The 18,484-nt window shown below is 42.8% G+C and overlaps 2 long non-coding RNA genes and 1 gene segment (V, D, J or C); 2 read left to right on the top strand and 1 right to left on the bottom strand.

The window, feature by feature from the left end:
• The window catches only part of LOC115461302, a 1,201,995-nt gene that overhangs the window by 370,180 nt on the left and 813,331 nt on the right, over window positions 1-18,484 (bottom strand).
• The window catches only part of LOC115461316, a 444,252-nt gene that overhangs the window by 128,699 nt on the left and 297,069 nt on the right, over window positions 1-18,484 (top strand). The gene's annotated exons all lie outside the window — the stretch shown is intronic.
• Window positions 1-18,484, top strand: part of LOC115461318 — a 282,251-nt gene that overhangs the window by 26,407 nt on the left and 237,360 nt on the right. Inside the window, exon 2 of one of the 3 annotated variants that reach the window (XR_003940690.1) lies at window positions 1,322-1,326. The exons of the other annotated variants lie outside the window; for them this stretch is intronic. This is a non-coding gene — a long non-coding RNA (uncharacterized LOC115461318). The remainder of the gene's footprint in view (window positions 1-1,321; window positions 1,327-18,484) is intronic. 3 annotated transcript variants of the gene reach the window in all.

Below are 18,484 nucleotides of genomic sequence, written 5' to 3'. Positions count from 1 at the left end.
CAGAAATTTCTATTTCAAAACAAAGCTCTTCTTTAGGGACGCCAGTGTACATCTCCATTTTGTAGATATCTGGGTGGCTGGTGGATGTGAGGATCGCCTGGTCATTTGCTTGCCTGGTGCGAAGGTGGCAGACTTCATGCATCACCTAGAAAGGATTTTAGATAGTGCAGGGAGGAGCAGGCTGTCTTGGTACATGTGGGTACCAATGACATAGGAAAATGTGGGAGAGTGGTTCTGGAAGTCAAATTTAGACTCTTAGATAGAAAGCTCAAATCCAGAACCTCTTGCGTAGCATTTTCTGAAGTGCTCCCAGTTCCATGCGCAGGGCTCAAGAGACAGGCAGAATTCTGGAGTCTCAAAGTATGGATGAGGCAATGGTGCATGGGGGAAGGTTTTAGATTTTCAAGGAACTGGACAACATTCTAGAGAAGAGGGAGCCTATTCTAGAATGATGTGCTCCAACTTAACCAGGGTGGAACCAGGCTGCTGGCATCGGTATTTAAAAAGGAGATAGAGCAGCTTTTAAACTAGAAACTAGGGGAAGGCTGACAGTCATTCAAAAGCACATGATTCGGAACAAGATATCTTTCAAAGATATCACTAGAATAGGGAAGATAGGGTATCCTGACAGTGAGGTTGCAATAGAGACCATAGAAGACCAGGGGGCTCATTTTCAAAGCGCTTAGACTTACAAAGTTCCATAGGTTGCTATATATAACTTTATAAGTCTGTGCTTAGAAAATATGCCTCCAGGTGTCTTTAAATAAAAATCAGACAAAAGACTGCAAATTATCACTGTCAACTACTGAGGAAGATGTAAATAGGACCAACAAACATAGTCTGAAATGTCTATATGTGAATGCCAGAAGCCTGAGAAATAAGATGGGAGAGTTAGAATATGTTGCGCTAAATGAAAAATTAGATATAATAGGCATCCCTGAGACCTGGTGGAAGGAGGATAACCAGTTGGACACTGAATTGGTAGAGGGGTAGCATTGAATATTAAGGAGGGCCTTAAATCAAATTGATTGAAAATTCTGCAGGAAGCAAAACATCTTGAAATCCCTATGGATTGAAATTCCATATGTAAAGGAGAAAAGGATAGTGATAGGAGAGTATTACCATCCACCTGGCCAGAATGAACAGACGGATGTAGAAATAGCAGAAATTAGGGAGGCTGACAAACTAGGGAACACAATAATAATGGGTGATTTCAATTACAGTGATATTGACTGGGTAAATATAATGATGCAAAAAACCACATGCGGTGGAGGTGCAGTGATTCTTACAAAATGTAGTCAGGTCATGGAGAAGGGGGTAGGACAGGTTGGCTCTATCGAAAACCAAGGAAGACGTGTCAATTTCAAAAACCTTTATTGAAGATCATTCAAATGACTCGACACAGCTGCCGTGTTTCGGCGCCTAAAGCTCCTGCGTCAGGATTCTACAAAATATTAAGACATGCATAATATACAAACATAATAAAAGGAATAAAAATACATAAATATATAAATAGGGAAGTGTCTATATATTAAAAAAATATATACATATAGTATATATTGATTAAAAAAAGGAAAGAAGTCACTTAAATTAATAATAAAAATCATATTTTACATTTAAAAAGGCCATAAATGAAATACATAAACACCATAAAATGGTGTGAAATAAGACACTCATCACAGATGGAATAAAATACAAAATATAAGTGTAGCCCTTGGGCTAGGGCTATGGTGATGGGGTTAAAATTTCATATTGCATATAAAAAAGATAATAGTTAAAATTAATCAAATTATAATATAAATACAAAAATATAGTATACAAATAATACCACTTGATAATGACCACAGCTGATAAAAAAATCCGATGAAGTAATAACCTTATGAATGAGATCACCTAATATTTCATGATTGCATAGTATGGTAATGAGAATGCCAAAATATTAAGAATACAATCATGTCAATATAAATATGCTCATGAAGGCTATGCAATGAGATAGAAGATCTAAAAAGCAGCGATAACTGACCTTATGAATAATGTAGCCTGGTATTTCCTTGTTACACGATCTGATTACCAGGAGTAATACTCATTGAAAATTCCTACATAGAAAATACTCACGTAAGAAAAAAACAAATAAAAAGAAAACAAAACGTTTGTAAATTTAAAAATGTGGTAAAGAGGAGAGTAAAAAGACACACATTATAAAAATCAATAAAGGTGAAAAACAATGAAGTAGGATTATGTTAGAAACCATGAGACAGAGAATACTGTGAAAAAAGGGGAAAAGGGGAAAGGAAAAAAAGGAAACAAAGGGAAAAAAGAATGAAGAAAAAAATGAAGAATGGAGGGTGGGTTGGGAAAGACTTCCAGTGGAAAGACTGATGAATTAAAGTGGTTGGGAAAATGATGTCTGGCACCAAAATGTGTGAGGGACATCAACAATACTTATATAGACAAAAAATAATATTGGTTTTGAAAGAAATAAGTGACTGAAGAAGGAAAGACAGTCTAATCTATTATGTACATAAAATCAAAAAGAATGCTCTGTGCTGTAAATGTCCCTTAGGGTTAAAACATGCAGAAATGTCAACAAGCTGCATTAGGACAAGGAACTTGGCACATGGACTGAGGTGCCAATAAGGGATAAACAAAAAAAACTCCTTTGAAGGGAGTCAATACAGCGACTGAAGTGCCAATAAATAGCCTTGTTTTAAAAGAAAACAATGCAATCAAGGAAAAGGAAGGCAGAAAGGCTACATTTCATGCCTGATAGTCGACAAACCTCTGATATGATATCTGATATGATGATATCTGCAGAAGGGCCCATTTTATTCCTATAGGCTCTGCTACAGATAACTCGAGCTGAGCTTTAGTATAAGACCCCCTAAGTGCTTTGAAAATACGCCTCAATGTTAAAACAGGGAGCCTGTGTCACATGGAAAGAGATGCCTATGTTAAATATATAGGTGCCTGTGTGTCTTTATAAAATAGCAATACAGGAGCCTCAATAGCACACAGATGCACATGTAAAAATTTATATCTACTCCAAAAAAAGGTGTAAGTGTGAATACACTCAAAGAATCTGTATTTTTAAAAATACGCACAGTCATCACAACAAAGCACGGTGCACATATAAAAAGAAGAACACAAGACCTCGCAGTCTCAAAAGCACACAAAACACAGCGAAGGTGACTTAAAACAATGAAAAGACACTATATCAGCGAACAAAAAATGTTTTTGATAACATCTGAGACTCTCAGTGATTAAAAAGTTATTTGATAACACCTGAGACTCCAAAAACTAAAAAAAAAATAGTTTTTGATTGCTGCTATATTGTCTTTTTATTGTTTTATGTGCACATATAAATACACATGATCTTGTACATATGGTGCCACACTATGAGACATTTCCCCTACTTTACATGTGGAAAAGCCTTTATAAAACATCCACTGCAAAAGTATAAAATCTTCTAGAGGACTTGTTTGAATATCTCTCTGACCAGGACTGCTCAGGTGGCCACAATTTTAGAAGGAATGAAAGGAGATATAACGCCCTTAAAGGAAGGGGACATACCAAAGTACATAGTGCAGTGACATCAAAATGCTGACTATTCACATAAGAATAATACATAGATTAATTAATAAATTTATTAGAATTTATTTACTGCCTTTTTGAAGATATTCTTACTGTACACCACTTTGAGTGACTAACGCCTATGTTTATATAGGTGTGCTATGGGCGCGTTAGCATTTTTAACACACGTAAATGGTTTACCTATGTTAAATGCTAATGCGTCCATAGAAGTGTAATAGGCATGTTAGTGTTTAACACACCTTAAATTTTAAGGCATATTAGAAACGCTAATGCACCTTGGTAAACATACCCCTAAATCAAACATAAGCAATAGACAATTACAGCAGTAAAAATATTCAAATAACAATGCAAAGTATACCATAGTATATAGTATACTATATACTATCTTCAGTGTGAGCAACAGTTTTTCCCTCACCCACCTTACCTGCTGGTTTATGCACAGGGGCAGTGACCACCAGTGCTGGGAACAGCAGGACTGCCAGCAGAAACCTCATGCCTGAATCTAGATGGAGAGAGCTGTGGATGCTGAGAATACTCAGGAAGAATTACTCCCAAATGAGACTTACCCAGCAGGTTTGTCCTATTTCTCTAAACAGAAATACGCCCTAAGGGACATGTCCAGCTCTTCCTTCTCCAGTTATCGCAGTGAGGGTTTGGTGGGTAAACATCTTTCTGTTCTAAAAAGAGCAATGTGACAAGGATGAGAAGCAAGAATAGCTGATGGGAGAAACACATGTAGAGTAGCACAGAAGAATAGCTATACTGGGTCAGACCAATGGTCCATCTAGCCCAATATCCTGCTTCCAACAGTGACCAATCCAGGGGTCCTGTTTACTAAGCAGCGTTATTTAACGCTCGTTAACCATGTACATGCCTACAATATCCCTATAGATTGTGACTCCACACAATTTCTTCTCACTCAGGGCTCTGACTGGATTCCGTTAGTTGATAGCACCGGGGACTCCTATAATACTGACTGGAACCAGTCCTCAATGTGTAGCCCTTAGCATCCAATGGCCCACTCCTCCTGAGCTCCCCTCTCTCACTGGGCACTCTGTTTGGACTCCAGCAGCTGATACCTCTGTAGCCAATAGATTAAACCAGCAGTGCTCCACCAGTGGACACTAGAGCTTCACCTCTAGAAAAGATCTCAAAAGCAACTCTTGTGTGTTGAGGCCCCCTTGAGTTTGTTCTTTATCACAAGCTTACCACCAGGGTTCACATGTGCTCTGTCTCTAAGTGTGCTAAGTGTAGGCGCGCTAAAAACACTAATACAACTTAATAGGGCCCAAGGTCACAAGTACCTGGCAGAATCCCAAATTAGAGAATGACACAAGGACGGGCACCCGCAGTAACTGTGGGGATGGGGTGGGGATGGATCTCACGGGGATGGGGACAGATCCCATGGGAAGAAGGACAAACTTTGTCCCCATTTAATTTTCTACTCTGAAGCCTGTTAATGAACTGGACTGTTATTTATGTTTGAGTGATGTAGACAACGATATTTTGAAGACATCTTCTATTGGAGGAAAGACTGTGGAAGATCAGAGAGCTAGACTGAATCCTGAGATTGTTGACTTCTTATTCATCCACAAATTAAAAAATCATAACAGGGCTTCATAGGGCATATTTCTCCCCTCTAGGGCACACAATGGGTTGTATTTTGTACCCCTGGATGTTTTAACAGGATGGATTAGGATTACTTGGGTTAGTAGAAATCAGCTATTGTTAGGGTAGGAAGGTAGAGGAGGGTTATTATACAGTGGTGGAAATAAGTATTTGATCCCTTGCTGATTTTGTAAGTTTGCCCACTGACAAAGACATGAGCAGCCCATAATTGAAGGGTAGGTTATTGGTAACAGTGAGAGATAGCACATCACAAATTAAATCCGGAAAATCACATTGTGGAAAGTATATGAATTTATTTGCATTCTGCAGAGGGAAATAAGTATTTGATCCCCCACCAACCAGTAAGAGATCTGGCCCCTACAGACCAGGTAGATGCTCCAAATCAACTCGTTACCTGCATGACAGACAGCTGTCGGCAATGGTCACCTGTATGAAAGACACCTGTCCACAGACTCAGTGAATCAGTCAGACTCTAACCTCTACAAAATGGCCAAGAGCAAGGAGCTGTCTAAGGATGTCAGGGACAAGATCATACACCTGCACAAGGCTGGAATGGGCTACAAAACCATCAGTAAGACGCTGGGCGAGAAGGAGACAACTGTTGGTGCCATAGTAAGAAAATGGAAGAAGTACAAAATGACTGTCAATCGACAAAGATCTGGGGCTCCACGCAAAATCTCACCTCGTGGGGTATCCTTGATCATGAGGAAGGTTAGAAATCAGCCTACAACTACAAGGGGGGAACTTGTCAATGATCTCAAGGCAGCTGGGACCACTGTCACCACGAAAACCATTGGTAACACATTACGACATAACGGATTGCAATCCTGCAGTACCCGCAAGGTCCCCCTGCTCCGGAAGGCACATGTGACGGCCCGTCTGAAGTTTGCCAGTGAACACCTGGATGATGCCGAGAGTGATTGGGAGAAGGTGCTGTGGTCAGATGAGACAAAAATTGAGCTCTTTGGCATGAACTCAACTCGCCGTGTTTGGAGGAAGAGAAATGCTGCCTATGACTCAAAGAACACCGTCCCCACTGTCAAGCATGGAGGTGGAAATGTTATGTTTTGGGGGTGTTTCTCTGCTAAGGGCACAGGACTACTTCACCGCATCAATGGGAGAATGGATGGGGCCATGTACCGTACAATTCTGAGTGACAACCTCCTTCCCTCCGCCAGGGCCTTAAAAATGGGTCGTGGCTGGGTCTTCCAGCACGACAATGACCCAAAACATACAGCCAAGGCAACAAAGGAGTGGCTCAGGAAGAAGCACATTAGGGTCATGGAGTGGCCTAGCCAGTCACCAGACCTTAATCCCATTGAAAACTTATGGAGGGAGCTGAAGCTGCGAGTTGCCAAGCGACAGCCCAGAACTCTTAATGATTTAGAGATGATCTGCAAAGAGGAGTGGACCAAAATTCCTCCTGACATGTGTGCAAACCTCATCATCAACTACAGAAGACGTCTGACCGCTGTGCTTGCCAACAAGGGTTTTGCCACCAAGTATTAGGTCTTGTTTGCCAGAGGGATTAAATACTTATTTCCCTCTGCAGAATGCAAATAAATTCATATACTTTCCACAATGTGATTTTCCGGATTAAATTTGTGATGTGCTATCTCTCACTGTTACCAATAACCTACCCTTCAATTATGGGCTGCTCATGTCTTTGTCAGTGGGCAAACTTACAAAATCAGCAAGGGATCAAATACTTATTTCCACCACTGTAGCTGCTTGCTGTTATTATTGTTTTCTATTTGTAATTTATACACAATAGTTGCATAGAATATTGTTCCTTTTTATGCTTTAATAAAAAGATTTAAATATCTACTATAATAAAACTCACCCTCAACGTTCTGAGGACACTGACGTCAGTGAAACCAAGCCCTGACTTCCTTCAAAAAGGTTTGAAGGTTCGTGGTGGTGAAGCCACCAAAATCGCTCCGGGCCCCGCCATCGAGGGCGGAGCAATTGCAGAACAACGAAGGGGTTGGCAGGGAGGGAGGCAGGGAGGCAGGGGGGTGGTGGGAAATCGCTCCGGGCCCCGCCCTCACGTCAAATGTCATGACGTTGGGGGTGGATCTATGGCAGAACAACGAAGGGGTTGGTCAGGGAGGGGGGAGGGGGTGTTCGTGACGAAAACCTTGCTAGCGCCTGTTTCATTTGCTTTGAAACGGGCCTCTTTTACTAGTAAAATAATAATTGTTCGAGGCTTCTGCAGAAGAGTACAGAGCCCATGGGGACAGGAACAGAACCTGCGGGGATGGGGCAGGGAAGAAGACAGGGCCTGTGGGGACAGGGCATGGATGGAGACAGAATTTGCAGGGATGGGGTGGGGATGGAGACAGAAACAGAAACCATGGGGACAGGGCGGGGACAGGGACAAACTTTGTCCCCGTGTCATTCTCTATCCCAAATAGTAGCAACATTCCAAGCTACCAAACCTAGGGCAAGCAGTGGCTTCCCCAATGTCTATATCAATAACAGACTGGGAGAACTTTTCCAAACCTTTTTTAAACCCAGATACGCTAACCGCCGTTACCACATCCTCTGGCAATGAGTTCCAGGGCTTAATTATTCTGTGAGTGAAAAATATTTCCTCCTATTTGTTGTGTGTGTGTGTTTGAAGGGGGGGTGAGGGTAAGGACTTGGTTTCATTGAGTTAGATTTAAGATTCTTGTGTTAACACACAGGGCTTATTATGAAAGACTCCCATTTTATCTTGCTGATTTGGCCAACCCTTATGAGTCATGTAGACTACTGAGATATTGAGATCTGTCGCATAGTAGACTAGAGGTTCTGGTACCATCTATAGTGCATTGGTAATCCACTCACAAGTGGGTTTTTTGCTTTGTGCCTGTATTGTGGAATATTCTTCCTGGATACTTGCCCTCAGAAGGTTTGCTAAAGAGGTTTAAAGGACAACTAAAGGTTTACTTTATTTGTGGCTGCTTTTGGTACTTGAGTTTATGGGTCATACTTCTTGGGTACACTAGCTTTTAACTCTCCACTGCTATGGCTCTTCTGGAATGATTGCATTTTCCTTGGAGTCCTTTTCTGATTTCCATATTTGTATTTGTTTTATTATAAACCAGAGATCTGCAAAACTAGGCAGTAGAACAAATGTTAATACCTTGTGAACTGCAAATACAAACTTGTGCAAGGAGGGCTGTGTGACTCTCCCTGATTTTTGAATTTAACATTCAGGCTGATGTCAGACAGGTTTTTGCAGAAGATTTTATTCATGCAAGTTTCTTCCAAGGATTTGTCTTTTCCTTTTCTTGAAATTGCAAGAGACTAAATCCCTGGACAACAAATGTACTGTTTTAGAACTGAACAGGCAAACTGGCTTGTGGGCTTTTGTTCTTTGTCTTACTTGTACCTGAAACTTAAATCTGGCTCCAAGAATCACAAAACTGTGGTTGTAAAGCTGTACCTTGAAGGAGTAGCCTAGTGACTCAGTACCAGGGAAAAGAGAGTTCAAATGCCACTTTTTGTGACCTTGTGCAGATTAATTAACCTTCTCCCAAGCTTTTAATACAGAGGGTGACTGACTATACACCACTATGTACCTGGACTAGCTTGCTGCACACACTATAACTATGACCAGTTGCTTATATCTTGTTTAACTGTACAAATAACTTGCCTTGAATTTACTGTTATGCTGACATCAGTGATGTTAAATGTGTATATTTTTGATACTGTTTCTTGGTAGTCCTATTATTAGGTTTTAATTTGTTGTTTTCAAGTTTATCTCATTTATTGTATGTATATTTATATTTGGTCATTTTTGCTGTTAAAAAAATGGTGTTTTATTTTATACTGTACCTGCTGTACAGTACCTTGGGTGAATCTCTTCATAAAGGTGGTTAATAAATCCTAATAAATCAATAAATAAACCCTCCATTGTCAGGTACAAACTCAGGGATCCTTTTACTAAGGCACGCTAGTAAGGAGGGTCTATACATGGTGCCAAAAATATAGGTTCTGAAATCAATGCCGACTAAACGTATTGTATAATAGGCGCTGATTATAGAATATGCTTAGTTGATATCTCAGCATCTAAAACTGCATGCATCCATTTACACCAACTAAAACGTAGCATAAATCCTGGTGCATAGATTTAGGTGCATAACTGAGCCATATTTATAACTACACATGTACATTTTGGAACTCCCATTTCCCCACCCATAAAAATGCCCCTTTTTACCTGTGCATGTTAGAAATTTGGAATACTTCATTACAGAATATGCTTAGTGAGTTGTGCATGTAAATTCTGTTCAGTTCCAGTTAATGCTCATTATTTCTCTGTCCCAGGGGGGCTCACAATCTAAGCTTGTATGTGAAGCAATGGAGGGTTAAGTGACTTGCCCAAGATCACAAGGAGCAGCAGTGGGATTGAACTGGCCACCTCTGGATGTCAAGACTGGTGCTCTAACCACTAGGCCACTCCTCCACTCCACATATAGAATCTGGGAGTAAATGTCATGTAGCCCATAGGAATATAATGTACACGGCCTTGGGTGAATCTCAATTGTTAGAATGTGCTAAATACATTAGCGTGCCTTAGGAAAAGGACCCCTTAGACTGTAAGACCTCTGAGAACAGGGAAATACTTGCTGTGTCTAAATTTGAGGAGTAAGACCAGAAGGAATGAACAACACACCATTGATAAGAATATCGAAAAGTACTTAAAAACATACAGTTAATTCATCATTACTTTTTTTTGTTTTCTACCAACACAATGGTGTATATAAATGTGCACACTTTTATTTTTAGATTTTTTAAATGAATCAGAGCCGGTAGTGGGAGGCGGGGCTGGAGGTTGGGAGGCGGGGATAGTGCTGGGCAGACTTATACGGTCTGTGCCAGAGCCAGTGGTGGGAGGCGGGACTGGAGGTTGGGAGGCAGGGATAGCGCTGGGCAGACTTATACGGTCTGTGCCCTGAAGAGGACAGGTACAAATCAAAGTAGGGTATACACAAAAGTAGCACACATGAGTTGTCTTGTTGGGCAGACTGGATGGACCGTGCAGGTCTTTTTCTGCCGTCATCTACTATGTTACTTTGTTTTTAAGTACATGCATTTTTATTTTTAGTTGAATGTGATTTTGTATAGAGCACAATTTAATTTATATTTAATTTTATGTGTATGTATTTTGATGCAGACCACTGACATAAGCAAGTTCACCGAAACATGGCCTGTGTTGGATCATTTAGGTCATCTCAATGAAGTGCTTCCTTCATCCCATTGCCATACTGAAATTTGACTCATTTAGAGCTATTACTGAAAAGATGTAAGCTAAATTATATTATTTCCCTGCACATGTGCTGTCTGCCCAGGCAATGCCCACTAGCAAAGTACATGCCATCAAAGCATGGCACATACTTTTCCACTAGTTGGTGTTCTCTAAGTACTCACTTCTGTGCATAAAACACTATCATATCACCATTTCTGCACCTTCCACTATGTAAAAGTAGACAAGTCTTTATTGAATTAACCCCTTCATACACATTACTAGTAAATAGAGCCCACTGCAGAAAATGGGACCTGCTGCTAATAATGAGCTCCTTTTACAAAGCTGCGCTACCGATTAGCGGCACGCTGAATGCCCATTCCATTCCCATGGGCTTCTTTGCATTCAGTGCATCTTAATCGATAGTGCAGGTTTGTAAAAGGGGCCCATTATTTGTTAAATGCATGTTATTATATGGTAGTACCTTTTAGTAAACCTAGCTCTTTCTATTCTGATTTGTAACCTGCCCTTAGACACAAATTGTACTGAGTAAGGTACAACATCTTCTGCCATAGAAACATGGCTGTAAATTAAAATAATAAAAGCAGTATACTCAATCCAATAATCCAACAATTACCCCTACTTTAAATAAGACAAAAAAAGGTAAAGCAAAATCATTCTTATTCATTTATACACTCACTGATTTTTACATGATAAAAGCTAGAAGATGACAGATTTTAGGGGTATTACAGACAGTTTTATATTCAATAGATTCAGCAGCATTTTTGACATTACTACTACTACTTAACATTTCTAAAGCGCTACTAGGGTTACGCAGTGCTGTACAGTTTAACAAAGAAGGACATGCACCGAGGCAGGGTTTAAAAAAAAAAAGAAATGGACGTGTGGAAAGTGCTTCACTTGCCGCACGTCCATTTCTTAAAAAAAAAAAACCTGTCCATTTTGGGTGGGAGCCTGATTACCGCTGGAAATGGTGCACACTGAGGGTGAGAATGCATAAGGTAGAGCATTTTCCCTTCCTGTAAATACAAAACAAAACAATAGAGTGGCACTTTAATGATGACAAACATTGTAGCGAGAAGTTAGCAACAATTACACAATTGCGCAAACAAATAGTTAATTCTAAGGTACTTCTAAACCGTGACTTCAGTGATACATTGTTTCTGGACTTTGGCTGTCCTCTACATTCTCTAGAAATTGTAGCATTTCCCACTTTCTAAAATCATAAGGTGAGGGTTTATCCTCACAATGTCAAATCAAAGTTTACTTCCCTCATCCCTTTGCTGAAAATTAGAGTAAAAGATTATTTATATTGTGCATGACCTATGGGCCTGATATTCAAAAAGGATGAACTGGGCAGGAGAGGTTTTATTCTGATTAGACCTTGCTAAACTGGCTATCCAGAGGTGTTGGGGGGGGAGGGGGTATTTTTTTTTTTGATGTTGGCCCCAGTCTTTGGTTACTGTTTTTCTGTCTTCTTTTAACTCTTTCCAAGGGTCATTTTTTTTCTGTCTTCTTCCCTCAACTTCTCACTTCCTCCTCTACTTTCAACACTGATGTGTTCCTTTCAGTTTTCTTCCCTTTTTTTTTTTTTTTTTTTCTTTTTGCCTCTCTATCCATTCAGATTTCAGTCAATTATCTGGTCTTCAATCTCCCTCTTTTTACTGTGTTTACTTACAGCTTTCCTTCTCTTTCCCTCACCCTGACTGTCCCATTCTCCTCCACCTTATTTTCCAGTCTTACATTAATTCTTTGCTCTCGCTCTCTACCCCTGCCATCCAGTACCTTCCATCTGTCTTTCTCTACCACCTGACATCCAGTATCTTCTCTGTCTCTCCCTCCCTCTACCACCTGCCAACATCTCCTCTTCTCTCTCTCTCCCTGCTATCCAGCATCTCCTCTTTTGTTTTTCTCTCTCTCTCCACTCCACCTACACCATCCAGAATCTCCTCTGTCTTTCTCCCTTCCCCCACCATCCAGCATTGTCACTGTATCTCTAACTCCCCTCCCCTGCACCATTCAGCACTGTCCCATCTCTCTCTCCCTCATGCAGTAATATCCCTATCTCTTTCTCCCCCCAACACCCAGCATCTCCTCTCTGCCTCTTTTCCTCACATCATCCAACATTATCACTCTCTATCCCCCACCCCACCACCATCCAACATCTCCTCTCTGTCTCTCCTCTCCTCCCTCCACCATCCAACATTGCTTGGCTGGCTGTCTCTCTCCCCTTGACATTCAGCACTGCGCCTGTCTCTCTTTCTCTCTCTCTCTCTCTCTCTCTCTCTCTCTCTCTCTCTCTCTCCCATCCAGCATTACCTATCTCTAGCTCTGTCTCCCCCATGCAGTATTTCCCCTCTCTACTGTCTCTCTCTGATTTCATATCATCTAGCATTACCTCTGTCTCTCTCTTTGCCCCCTTCCATCCAGTATTGCCACATGATGACACCCCATCTAGCATTGTCCTTGTTATCGCTCTCCCTCCCTCTCTCTCTCCTCCCCTCCAGTCTTACCCCATTCCTCTTTTATGTTTCTCAACTATGGTCCCTTGCATTTTCCCCCTCTCTCTCACTCACTCCCCTACCGCAAAAGCACCTGGATTAGCCACTGCTGGAAACAGAATGCTGGACCTGATGTACCTTTGGTCTGTCCCAGTATGGAAACACTTATGTACTTAGTAGTAAAACATGCCCGTTTCTGACAGAAATGAAACGGGCGCTAGCAAGGTTATCCTGCGAGTTCCAGCTTGGCCCCCTCCCTCCCCCCTTCCCTCCCGAGTTCCATGCCCCCTCCCTCCATCCCTCCCTCTCCTCCCCTCTGAGTTACATGCCCCCCTCTCCTCCAAGTTCCAGACCCCTGTGCCTCCCTCCCTCTCTCTCCTTCCCTCTGAGTTCCAGGCCCCCCTCCCTCCCTCACGTCCCCTCCGAGTTCCATGCCCCCTCTCTTCTCTGAGTTCCAGACCCCCGCACCTCCCTCTTTCTCTCTCTCTCTCCCCTCCGAGTGGCAGCCCGACCTGCGTTGCCCGCCCTCTTCTCCCAGTCCTCTCACGCATACTCAATCTCTGTCTCACTGCCATTCTCAGTTTTTTTTTAATCTTTCATTGGCATTTTATTGTTTTGTTGTTTTAGTATTTTTATTGGTTTTCAATACAATGCAAACAAGAGGCAACAACTATGTAAGAGTACTAGCAAACAGTTATACAAAGCTGGTAAGAAAGAAAAGGAGAAGGAAAAAAAAAGTACATTGCATGCAAATGCCTTATGCACCCAAAGAACAACAGCTAATGATATTAGCACAACATGTTACATTAGGAGTTTTTGAAGTAAGATACTGGAAACCATTTCTCCTCATGCAGAGCAAATTTAAATGATTTTTTGTGAGATATGTTTCATATTTATAAGTTTGAAACAAGAGATTCCACCATTCTTGGTATGTGACCTGATCCAGGGATTTCCAGTGCAAAAAAATTACTCGCACGGGAGGGGAAGGGAGGGAGGGAGGGGGCATGTCTGGAACTCAGAGGAGATGGGTGGCCTGGAATTCGGAGGACGGGGGAGGGAGGGGTGGCGATTCTCCGGCGATTGAATCCTCACCTCCAACGTTCTTTTGATGGCTGGTGCTAGTTTCCCTTCCCTCTCATTGGTCTGCCTTCGGACGTCATCACATTCCGACTCAAGTGCGGACCAATGGGAATTGTTACGAACCCAGGCATCCAGATGTAGAACATTGGAGGAGCAAATTATTATATGTGCTCAGGCTAAGCAGGGTTCTAAGACCCTCATGAGTGGTCTTTCAGAATGTCTGTTGCCCGCAAGATCTTCCAGAAGTGGGGCACACCTTTGATTGATCTTTTCACTAGAGAATTCAACCACAGAGCTCCCCATGTCTTGTAAAAGCTAGGGGGCTCGCTCATTGGGTTAGGATAGAAAGTGATTGTGTTTCTACCCTCCCCTATATATTTGCTGAGCAGTGCTCTGAGAGAGCCCCATGGGTCTCTCATCCCTTTATCCCAAACATCTTTATTGTGGATGATATTTTATAGAACTTCTAAAGTTTCTTCCTTTTATTTTGCTGTTACTCTGCTTCGCTGTGAGGGAGATTGACTGATCCCTCTGGTATTCCCCAGTGGAATGTTCTTCTTAACTCACCTTTTTACGTTTTTTTCCAGAGGTGTTTTCTTAGAAAGAATTGGTCTTGCAGAGAAAAAAACACCTTTTTTTTATTCTTTCTAACCCAATGTAAGTTGGAAAGAATTATACAAAAGGTTTGAGATGTCTGTCTGTCACTTTGGCTGGAATAAAATAACTCTGAAAATTGAACAGAATGGGAAGAAACTTGGTATGAGGGAAAAACAGTAGAAAGACATAATGGGTTCAAAGATGAACCAAATCGGATTTGGAGTTTTGGAGAAATAAGACCTCCCCTAAAAATGGCCCAGAGCATTTTTATGGGAGAAGGAGTTCCAGTTTCTGAACTATAGAACAAGTGGGTAAACCATGGCTCATAGAGTTCTTTCTAAATGTATAGGTGTGTGTGTGTGTGTGTGCATGTTTTTCATACATGTGTGTGTTTCTGTGCAAGTGTTTGTATGTTGGTATGTGCATGTCAGAGATGTTTTAAATTTAATACTTAGTAACTTTATTGCATGCCCCCTAGTCCTAGTATTTTTGGAAAGAGTAAACATGTGATTCATGTCTACCCATTCTACTCCACTCATTATTTTATAGACTTCTATCATATCTCCCCTCAGCCATCTCTTCTCCAAGATGAAGAGCCCTAGACGCTTTAGCCTTTCCTCTTAGAGAAGTCGCCCCATCCCCTTTATCATTTTCTTCGCCCTTCTCTGTACCTTTTCTAATTCCACTATGTCCTTCTTTTTGAGATACGGTGACAAGAATTGCACACAGTATTTGAGGTGCAGTTGCACCATGCAGCAATACAAAAGCATTATAAAATTCTCACTTTTGCTTTCCATTCCTTTCCTGTATGATTCCTAACATTCTATTTGCTTTCTTAGCTGCCACTGCACACTGAGCAGAACGTTTCAATGTATCATCAATGATGACACCTACATCCTTTTCTTGGGCAGTGACTCCGAATGTGGAACCTTGAATCTTGTAACTATAGTTTGGGTTCCTCTTTTCCACATGCATCAATTTGCACTTGCTCACATTAAACATCATCTGCCATTTGGTTGCCCAGTCTCCCAGTCTCATATGATCCTCTTGCAATTTTTCACAGTCCTCTTGCAATTTAACAACTTTGAATAACTTTGTGGCTTCAGCAAATTTAATTACTTCACTAGTTATTCCCATCTTTAGATCATTTATAAATATGTTAGGAAGCAGTGTTCCCAGCACAGACCCCTGGGGAACCCCATTATCTACCCTTCTCCCTTGAAAATACTGACCATTTAACCCCAATCTCTGTTTTCTATCTTTTAACCGGTTCTTAATCCACAATAGGACATTTCCTCCTATGCGATGACTTTCTAATTTCTTCAGGAGTCATTCATGAGGTACATTGTCAAACACCTTGTGAAAATCCAGATATAACATGTCGACTGGCTCACTTTTATCCACACATTTATTCTCCCTTTCAAAAAATGTAGTAGATTGGTGATGCAATATTATACTATCCTGCTTATAATCGAAAGAGAAAAACGCCTATATTCCGACCTCAATCGGGAGATGGACGTCTTTCTCTCGCGGGTGCCCAAATCGGTATAATCAAAAGCCGATTTTGGGCGCCTTCAACTGCACTCCGTTGCGGGAATGAATAAAGTTGATGGGGGCGTGTCGGAGGCATGGTGAAGGCAGGACTGGGGCGTGGTTATCAGCTGAGCAGAGATGAACGCCCTCGGCCGATAATCGAAAAAATAAAGGCGTTTTTAGCGAGAATTTAGGACACATTTGGTGGACCCTTTTTTTTTCACGAACAGGCCCCAAAAAAGTGCCCTAAATGACCAGATGACCACCGGAGGGAATCGGGCATGACCTCCCTTTACTCCCCCAGTGGTCACTAACCCCCTCCCCCCCAAAAAATGAACTTTAAACACTTTTATTTAGCCAGTATGCCAGCCTCAAATGTCATCCCCAGCTCCATCACAGCAGTATGCAGGTCCACCAGCTAAGAGGACCTTGAGATCGTCCGCCTCCCCAGCCACTGGTGCAGCACCCACCACACCGGCTCCCCTTCTGGGTCCTGTGGCCAGGTTACAGCCCACACGGTGGCTGGACTTCCACAGGGCAGCCGAGGCAGCAGGCTGCTGTGTGGAGACAGAGGAGGACAGTGGGAGCAGCCCATCAAAGGAGTCTGAACAGACTTCCCCTGCAGCACCAGCTGCAAAGGAACACAGTGGGAGGGGTAGGAGGGGACGGGGGAGGGGACGGGGAAAGTGATGGGACATGCTGGAGTGGATGGTGAGGGTTGGTGGGAGGGGGGGTGGGGTGGTGGTGGTGGTGTTATGTAAATACTTATGTGATTGATAGCAATAAATGTCAACTTACTCTCACAGAAAACTTGTTTCGATGAGTCTTTGTCTGGCTGTGACCCCCAGCTGGTGAGCAGTGAGCTCTGCTCTGTGGGCGGGAGGTGGAGGGGGCTCCTGATCCTGCTCATCTGGGGCCTGCTCCTCTGGTGGTTGTGGCTCCTCTGGGAGGGCCTGTCCTCTGTGCAGGGCCAAATTGTGTAACATGCAGCAGGCCACGAAGATCTTGGCCACCTTTTGGGGGCTGTACAGGAGCTCCCCTCCAGAACGGTCCAGACAGCAGAAATGGTTCTTCAGTAGCCCAAAGGTCCGCTCAATGATCCCACGGGTGCTCCGATGTCTGGTGTTGTATGTCTTTTCTGACCCTGGTTGTGGGTGCACCACGGGGGTCATGAGCCAAGTCCTCTGTGGGTAGCCTCGGTCACCTTTGGGAAGGAACAGAATGAGAAAGATGAGTGTGTATTGTTTGGAGCGGGTACCTTGTGGGGGGGGGGGGTGAGAATAGTGGGTTGTGGAGTGAGCTGGAGGAAAACAGTGCTGAGGGTTGCCCAGTGGAGGAGGTATAGTTTGGGTAGATCCATGCTGCACTTACCTAGTAGCCATCCACCGGTGATCTCCCCTTGCTCAAATGCCCGAGTTCTGCAGTACATATGCATCATGGGTCGAACCAGGGTAGCGGGCACACACATCTATGATCACCCCCTGGGCATCACACACCACTTGCATGTTCATCAAGTGAAATGCTTTACGGTTTCTGTAAGTGGCCTCTCGTGCCCGGGGGGGGGGGGGGGGGGGTTCTCAATGCAACATGTGTGCAGTCAATCACACCTATAACTGAGGGGAAGTGAGATACAGCATAGAAGGCAGCCATGTTGTTGTGCAGGGCCTGGGGGGTGCTGGGGAAAGTGATGTAGTGAGAGGTGTGGGTAAGGAAAGCATCCAGGAACTGGGTGAGACAGTTTGAAATAGAAGCCTGGGTGAGACCTATGTTAACAGCTAATACAGACTGGAAACTCCCAGTGGCCAGAACAGAGAGAGATGCAGTGTTTTTGAGGTGGACAGGGATGGGGTTATTTCTATGGGTCCTGGGCTGAAGGAGGGGTTAGAGCTGCTCACAAAGCTGCTGAATGGTCACCCTATTGAAACGGTACCTTGTCAGACACTGCTGGTCAGTGAGGTGAAAGAAAGTGGTGCGGGGCCTGAACACTCGGGCCGTGAGTACCTCCTGCGGTGTCCGGCCTCTTCCAGCATGCAAACCGCCAGTGAATTTAGTGCCTCCATTTCCCCACCAGTAAAAGTAGTAGTAGTAGTAGTCAAACAACAGCACCACACAGAAGCTCACTCCCACCACACCCTCTGGCCACTCACTCGCCAAACACGAAATGACTGTGCTCACACACACAGCTGCAGCAGTACAGGGGAGAAAGAGACAAACGGAGGTAAGAGAATACAATATAAACGTGGGAACAGTGAATGGTGAGGGGAAGGGCTTATAGAGGAAGGAGTAGTGGTATCTGGGT

The sequence above is a fragment of the Microcaecilia unicolor genome, chromosome 2 (assembly GCF_901765095.1).
Source record: "Microcaecilia unicolor chromosome 2, aMicUni1.1, whole genome shotgun sequence".
Lineage (NCBI taxonomy): Eukaryota > Metazoa > Chordata > Amphibia > Gymnophiona > Siphonopidae > Microcaecilia > Microcaecilia unicolor.
This window is presented reverse-complemented; position numbering and strand designations above follow the sequence as displayed.